Source organism: Perissodus microlepis, chromosome 6 (assembly GCF_051167445.1).
Source record: "Perissodus microlepis isolate ML-2025 ecotype Zambia chromosome 6, ASM5116744v1, whole genome shotgun sequence".
Lineage (NCBI taxonomy): Eukaryota > Metazoa > Chordata > Actinopteri > Cichliformes > Cichlidae > Perissodus > Perissodus microlepis.
In genome coordinates, this window is record NC_140466.1 from 18,202,857 (window position 1) to 18,211,255 (window position 8,399).

Below are 8,399 nucleotides of genomic sequence, written 5' to 3' on the forward strand. Positions count from 1 at the left end.
AAATGTGAAGTGGTTTACTTGAATTCCCATTAAATCTGGTAAAAAACAATTCCCTCAACATAAACAATAAAAATGAGAATGTAGACAATGATTATTCTTAAAATGGAACCAGAAAAAACATCTATTTTTTTTTATCCAAAGAATTACCCAAGAGAACAACCACAAACACATGCAGCCCAGCCATCTGTGATGACAGTTGAGAGCTCAAAGACAGCTAATGTATATATCATGCACATGACATAGGTAAACGTTTCCATTTAAGGAAGTCAAAGCGGTGATTGGCCTGTCATGCAGAAATTTCTCTTCTGTGATACTCTTCTTGATATCTCTTTGAACTCTGGTGCATATTACAAGTTTATTAGTGTTCATTAATATCTTTAGATTGGGGGGAAACACAGAAAAACGAGCCTTAAAAAATGTGCTAAATACTGTTTTGAGTCTGTTTTGAGCAGAGCCATGATCTTTTCCTAGCCTTATCAAGTTATTTTATTGCCAAAGTCTAACAAAACCAGAGAAAAAGAATAAGAAACCAAAAACAATAATAGAAACCTCAAGAACTCAGTTTGGCTTGTACTGATGAATGAAATTACATTGATTACTTATAAGTTACTCATTAGAAATACCATCATTTCACTTTGATCTGGTGACAAACTTCAGTGTCTCCTGTTTTAGATTGAATACACTGATTAAACGGTTTTGTTTAAATGTATGTGTGTGTGTTTCTTGAGTCGGGGTTTTAGCAAAAGGCATAATAAGCATGTCATTTTCAAAACTTTTGAATTTTCTGGCAATTATTTAAAGGTTCGGGCTTTAAAAGGTTGAGAGAAAGGAATTGCCAGCAAACCTAAGTAGGTAAGAACAGTAGCACTTTTTCCGTTTTATACATAGCATTTAGTCGGAGAGGAAACATTTAATGGAACTATACTGAGTATGCAGGGAAGCACATCACATTATTAAAGACAAGAAATTCAACAATATCACAGAGATTTTAATAGGTTGTTCATCCTCTGGTTAATTTGTTAAAGGCAAATCCCTCAAGTCTTCATGCTGACTATTTAGTGGGCTAAATGGTTTCTATTAACCCCACCCATGTTGTCTGCTTGCTGTCATTTGATGTGCTTGTGCTTTAAGGCTAAACACTCAGAAAGAGCATGACCCTTTTTATGAAAATTACATTCCCTTTCAACCTTTGGAACAGAGGAGTTATCACAAACCCACTCTTATGGGTAAAAGCTAATTTCCTTCGGGATTAATAAAGTATTCTGATTCTGATTCTGATAATCTGCTGCTGCTGTAGGAGCTTTCAAAGTTGTTGAAGAGTCAAATCAGCAAAAAGAAAAAAACCCAAACCAAAAGCCTTTAGTTAAAACGCACGCAAAACACAAAAAAAAAACGTTTTAAACTTACAAATAAGTTCCTAGCAACTCAAGGAAAAACATGACAAAAGGGTGGTGATTAAACAAAAATGGGTTGTTTCCTCTACAGGCTTTCTTTCACAAAGTTAACACAAAACAATGAAACTGATCATTTACTGAGAAACAAGCAAAACAACAAGCTAACATAAACTTAATATAAACAATAGCATAGCATAGACAAGCTCTCAAAAACTTGTGGTGCTCTGATTGGAAACCAAAATGGCCACAGACTCTGAAGTGCAGCTTCAAACCCTGTATATAGCCCCCTGTGACTCAGCCTACAGCCAGTGAGTTTAAAAAGGAGCCAAAAAGAGGAAAAAGGAGGAAATCCAGAGACTGGGATGTAGAAGCAGCTTAGTATGCACTAACCCTTTAAATTTTACATTCTATGTAGACTTTGCTCTCAAGCACTATCAGATTGGACAAGGACTATCTGATCATGTGATCTGCCATCTTTATTTTTATGCTTGCTGTGGTCCTATGGTATTTTTTCTAGGTCAGCCTGTGACACTTTCTAGATGTCAGTAATGAGGTCAGTGCCCCCGCACCACAGCCCCCACCCCCACTTCCACCCCACCCTCTAAAGCAATTCAGTACATGAAAAGTATTATAACAAGGGAACTGACATTTGCAATTGATATATAATACAGAAAAACATGTAAATATTTGTTCTAACCAAGTTTCTGTAATTAATTTTAAAGATCTATTAATCCCGAATCGGTTATTTCTTTTCAAATTTATAATGACAAACTATCACTAATGCCTTTAACATTCAGTCAGAAGCACTTGTTCTAGTTGTTTCAAAAATATGATGATTGAAGGAATGATCTGTAGGTTTATGACCCTATTACAAAGATAGCTGAAAAGTTTTAGTTTTAATTAAGCAATACATCAACAGTTCAGCTAACTGAGCTGGGTTTTGAAATCCTTCCAATATCAACTTTGCTTGGGTTCTACTGGCATTTGGAGTTGATGAACTTACACTGTCCACCAGAGGGTGCTATTTCTTTTGGAACAGATATTTATTGGAACAGCCTTCCACAGATTTAGTATGTTGTTAATATAATGTTAAAAACAATGCTTTAGTTAAAAAATATTTTTAACTAAAACAATTATTACTAATAAACAATATTTACCAATGATCAGTAATGTTAAAATGTACAATATGCTTATGCCATAAATTAGTGCAATAAAAATTATTATACAGTGTCAAAGCTGCGGGTGTCTCAGAGACTTGTGTATTTCTGGCACCAGCCCCTTGATGCATGTGATGCAACAATAGTGAGAAGGCTCTCGGTTATGAGCTGACTTGTTTCAACCTAGACCACAATTCTTTCCTAAACCTAAACTTTTCTGAGAATCGCTGGCCAACCAAACAGCTTGTGCAGATGAAAGTAAAAAAGTAAAAACAAAACTATTCAGTGTGAGAAACAAGACACAAAGATTCACAGTTGTGTGAATACTCCACCCTTTTTTCTATCTGCCTTCTTATAATGTATTTTAAACAAGTATAAAAATCACCTACAAACATCTGGATGGTTTTTGTAAAGTTAGAGCTTGTTTGCATATATAAATCTGTTTACAATTTACTTCTTAATTTGATCATTTTAGCAGTAATAAGTGTTAAGTAAAGGCTAATTCTCTATCAATTTGCTAATTATGGCTATGTACAGTATTACCTATAATGAATTATACCAGAAAACCTCATTCAGTCAGCAAAAGAGGGTTAAGGAAGCTCTTTCCTACCAGTCAAAAATGTTATACAATTGAATTTGATATACAATGGACATATGATGAAAGTAGTTGTCATTTGTTGGTAATAATATCTTTTTTGTCATCCACCCTAACCATTACAAATATTTTTACATGTCATTCAAGTACTTAAAACTTTGTGTACAGAATAAAAATGTGATCAAACATAACAAATGTAAATGTTATCTTAATCAGATAAGTGGCCAAATCATTTATAAATGTATTATTAAGGCATTTAGGTTGACAGCCTGTAGTGGGACTTGAGCACAAGCAGTTTTATTTAGGTTTCTCTCTTTTTACAAAAACTAATTTTGACAGGTTGAATAATAATTCCAAAAACTCCAACAGTGTCAAATTCAAACTCATTCAACCAGTCTGTTATGACATCCCCTTGCATTAATAGGAGATGTATTACTATACTACTCCTCATCATCCAGATGCAAAAGACTTTAAACCGGCTCACAATAGAGAACCAGAGATATGTACTCACAGCTCAACTTTGTTATGTGTTCTGGTAAAATATTTTTCAAGAAAATGGAAACAAGCCAAGGCTATTTCCCAGACATTTTTATAAAGCTGAAAACTAAAAATGCTTTTCAATATCAAGGTTTTGTTTTAAACTTAAATAATAGTTCGCTTTTATTTGTCTTTGTCCCTGAAAGCGAGGTAGATCCAAAATTTTTGTTTAACTCTACGTCAGCCAGCAGAAAAATGTCAATGTGACCACTTTTTTCATGGCATGCTCACAGAAGTGATAACTAAAAAAAATAATGTCTGAATATTTAAATAGGTTTGTAAATTCTGACTGTTCTTTGACTTATAGAATGATTTTCACATGATAAGATAAAATAATCTTTACTAGTCCAATACGTGGCAAATTTTTTGGTCATGGCAGTAAGTACGAGTTTAAGAGCAGTAAAAGTTAACAAAAACACAATAGGATAGGGTAAGCAATAATACAATAGTAAACTATACAACAGGAATAAAATACTATATACAATAGAATAAAGTACAATACAAATAAGATTAAAAGATACTGTACAAAGAGCTCTGTTGTAGTAGGGAAAAAATGCATGATGCCATGCTGCATATATTTCAAAAAATTGAAACTTAAATTGCCGCCCATCAGAGTGGTAAACAGAAATGGTGTGGCAGAGCAGTCCCTGAAGAGGTTAAACTAGGCTGAACATTTATCACAACTTAAATGCGGGGCAGGCTGAAATGAAGCTATTTATATTTCACAACCTATTTGCAAATGTTAGTTGTGGTTGTATGTTAGTGCAACTATGAGTTGACTTTCGCAACAGTGTTTGCAGTGCAAGCATTGTCAGCATCGCAGCTTACAGCTACCCCTCTGCAACATCAAGCAAGAAGCATAGACCTGCAGAAACCACAACTGCTAGCACCTCTGTAAAGGTCAACAGCATGGTCAATATCTTCAGCCCCCATTTTAGTGTATGCACTCGTACAGGACAGGAAGCGGTTTGTGCAGAGTTTCATAACTGTGTGAAAACTTTGATGTCAGTATAAAAAGATTTTTTTTCAGTGTAACAATGTTGCATTTCACATTGTGTTTAATTAATCTCATTTAACTATTACTTAACCACATCTTGGACAAACTGTCGGCACAGTGATATTACAGGAAAAACATGAAAATAAACACAATTTCTTTATTAAACTGTTATTTAAAATACATATAAAACAAATAACTTGCTCGGTTTTGTCATCAGAAGAATATTATCTTGTTACTTACTTGTCTATAGGTTAGCTTTGTACAAACAAGAGTGCCAGGGAGTACTACGACTGCAAACTGTAGTATACATACTGGCAGTGAAAATATATAGGATGTAAGATATGTTGCGGGTAGCTAATGTATACCTTTAAATATAAAGATTTGAGTAAGGGTCAGGGGGAAGGTCAAGTATTTTTAAATGTAAAACAGCATTTGTTTACAATCAAAACTCAGGCTTAGTGTCTGATTCTGTACACACAAGCATTGCAGGCCTTAGAGGCTAGCCACTTTATAACAGTACGACAGCTTTAACCAAAATGAGTTTTAAAATGTCTTTGTTGTAGAGGTAAAAAACAAACAAACATGAAAACAAACACAAAAAAGGGTTTATGCAAGCTCCTATTTTTGTTTACCCACATGTTTTTATCTGGCTAACTTTATGCAGCACATTAATATCAATATAAGTTTTGTGGCTCTGCAAGTACCATCCGTGTGCTTTCTTTGACTAAGTGTGATTTCTGTGGACAAAAGCTGCAGTTCATACTCTGTGTACAAAGTCACTTTTAAGTAGATATTTGGAACTTATGTGTGTTGGTGTGTGTATTTTTGTGAGTGTCTGGGAGAAAGAACAAGATAGATATGTGCATTTGTTTGTACACCTTGTCTGTGTGTAGAATACCTGAATGGATGTTTATATCCCCAATGACATACACAAGGTCAGCACTATACTGCACAAAGCAGCTGCAAGTATGACTTCAAATGCCAGTTTTGAAGCTCATATTCCCTCTAAATGTCACTAGATGGCGATGTGGCTATTTATTGACACCATTAAAGAGAAAGTGCCTGTTTAGTACATCTATTATGTTGACTCACTGTGCTCGTCTCTTTTTAGCCCTGTGCAGTGTTATTTGCAGCTCTGTAAACACTGGTTTGTAGGATATTAATTGTTTCTGAATGAAAACTAGTTATGGGGTGGAAAAAAAGTACAAGATTATTGTGGGGAATACATAAAATAGAAACGTTCACTTTATTAGGGTAACAAAAAGGAAGGCTTAATTCTAGTGTTCATGTTGTAGTTCATTTTTGTTTTATGCTTTTTTAATCTTATGAAATACGAATAATATCATTTGTTCAGTTACAGACAGGACACTGTTATCACATTATCTCTAATAAAGATGGTTTGATTGAAAAGCTTTGACTTACAGTGCTCTAAAGTAGGTAGAATAATAGCAACTCCTCACAGTTCAGCACAATCAGCATCACTAGCTTTGGCTTTAGAAATTCCCATAGACTTGAATTGATCAGTTGTACTCAAATCTTTGAAACAGTTTTCATCAAAAAAGGAGAAAAGAATCAAACAAATACATACACTGATGACATCAGTGCAGTTAAACCTGATTGACAGTGAGGGTGCCATAATAAGCACTAGCATGACTAAATGCAATAAAATTAACTCTGAAAAAGTTACAAGATGACTAAGACAGATAAACATATGGCCAAAACATTCATTTGTAACTTAATGTTCTGTTCTTTCTACAGTCAGTCAAAAGTAGATATAATATATAAATAAACATTGTACACCACCAGACATATCTATGGACTTTCATGTCTTCACCCATCGATGAATCAATGACAAAACACACCAATGTTCATCATCTGCTTGTTACAAGAACTCACATTACATTTCAACAGCAGCTTTGTTAATGAACATAGTCATATCATTTAAAGGTAAATTGAACCAAATATTGAATTATTAAATATTCACAGTTTGCAATATTAGAAACATATTTACTCATTTTTGTTACCACAGATAACATTTACTGATTTTTCTTTCTTCTCTCCCTGAGCTGTTTCTCCCACATATCTGTTCAGTACTGTTCCACCAAATCTATGAAAACTGGCGTAACCATGACTACAAGACACAGTCAACCCAGTCAAAATGGGAGTCCTTGTTTCTAAACTTTACAATTTAAGACATGTACTGTACTCTTAAAATTAATTTGAAATCTTCAATGGAAAAGTGCTACCATGACAACAAAGGGTGTACTATTACCCTAAATAACATTTCTGCACATGTGGAATTCCATTTTCAAAATGTGACCTGCAAATCCCCTTTCTGTGTGTACAAGCATGACCCAATAAGTTTTTTTTCTTCTATAAACAAATGGATTCCAAATAGCCACCGCTGCTTTTCTTTTGCCAGCCAAAAAATTGAAACAAAACATGCAGATGGGCAACATTGCACACACTTTTGCTTTTGTCCAGTAATTTATGGATACATGTTGTTAATTGGTCACTTACTGTTGTTTCCTGTTTGCTTCCTTTTAGTTGAATCAAACAACTGTGTTCCTTTAATCTGACTTGCAGTTAAATCTTCGCTCTCAAGGTCTGTTCAAAGATACAAGACACATGTTGTATCTTTGAACAGTTGCTTCCTAATTAGTTCAAAACTTGTAACTTAATTTTTTTTTTTTTAACTTTTTAACTTTAACTGATCTGACTTTGCACTGTCCTCTTTCTCTTGCCGTCTTATATAAAACTCTGGACCACAGATCCACAGTTTATCCTGAAAATTTTAGCAGCTTTTCCTAATTATTTTGATCATTAAACACCACAATTCATCAAAGCATTAATCCATAATAAGATACGTGGTCTCAAATTAAATGGCATGTAAATCCATTATTATTAGGCAGCTGCATAACAGCATTTCTTTCCTACCCCTATATCAATTGAAGAAAAAAAAGGGATGGTACATCAGGCAACATTATTTATGAATTATATTTACAATTATTAAAGTTTTTGCAAAAGCTGGCACCTATTAGATGAATAAACAACACATTTAAGTAGTTGACTGCACAGTTTGTGAGGCTGCAGTGAGGACTGAAAGTGCTGTAAAAATTGCTAGAGAAAATATGAGTCAGCCACAAAACATCTTGAAACATACATCATTTCAATGTCCAGTAACATCGATAACTATGACTTCAGGAATTAAAAGTATAACAGTGGCCATTACTACTCCAGGGCAAAAGATAAAAGAAAATGGCCAAAATCCACTTCTCTCACCACGACATCCCATCAAGGTCAATTTGTGCCGCTTTTTCGTCTTGCCTGAAGCGCCCCGCACGCCTCATCTTGTGAATACACATTTTAACAACGGGGAATCAGTCTGTCACTAAGACACATTCAGTCCTCATGCAACCCCCCTCACTCCCCGCACCCCCACCCCCCGCTCAACAGTCCAGTGAAGAGGACAGAAAAGCTCTGCAGCAGCTACGTCACCGTGGAGCTGAAGACACATGAGACGATTTGTTCAAATCATTCCCTAGGTGACTCGTACTTAGCGCCTTTCACGCCGAGCCCGTTTTGAACATACACATACAGTCACACATACAGAGCAGCATAGACCCAGTGAGATATAATGCATATGAGCAGCCACACATATGCAGGCATTCCAACTCTCATTCATACAGCTTACTCTCACTGCATGCCAAAACTGGGGT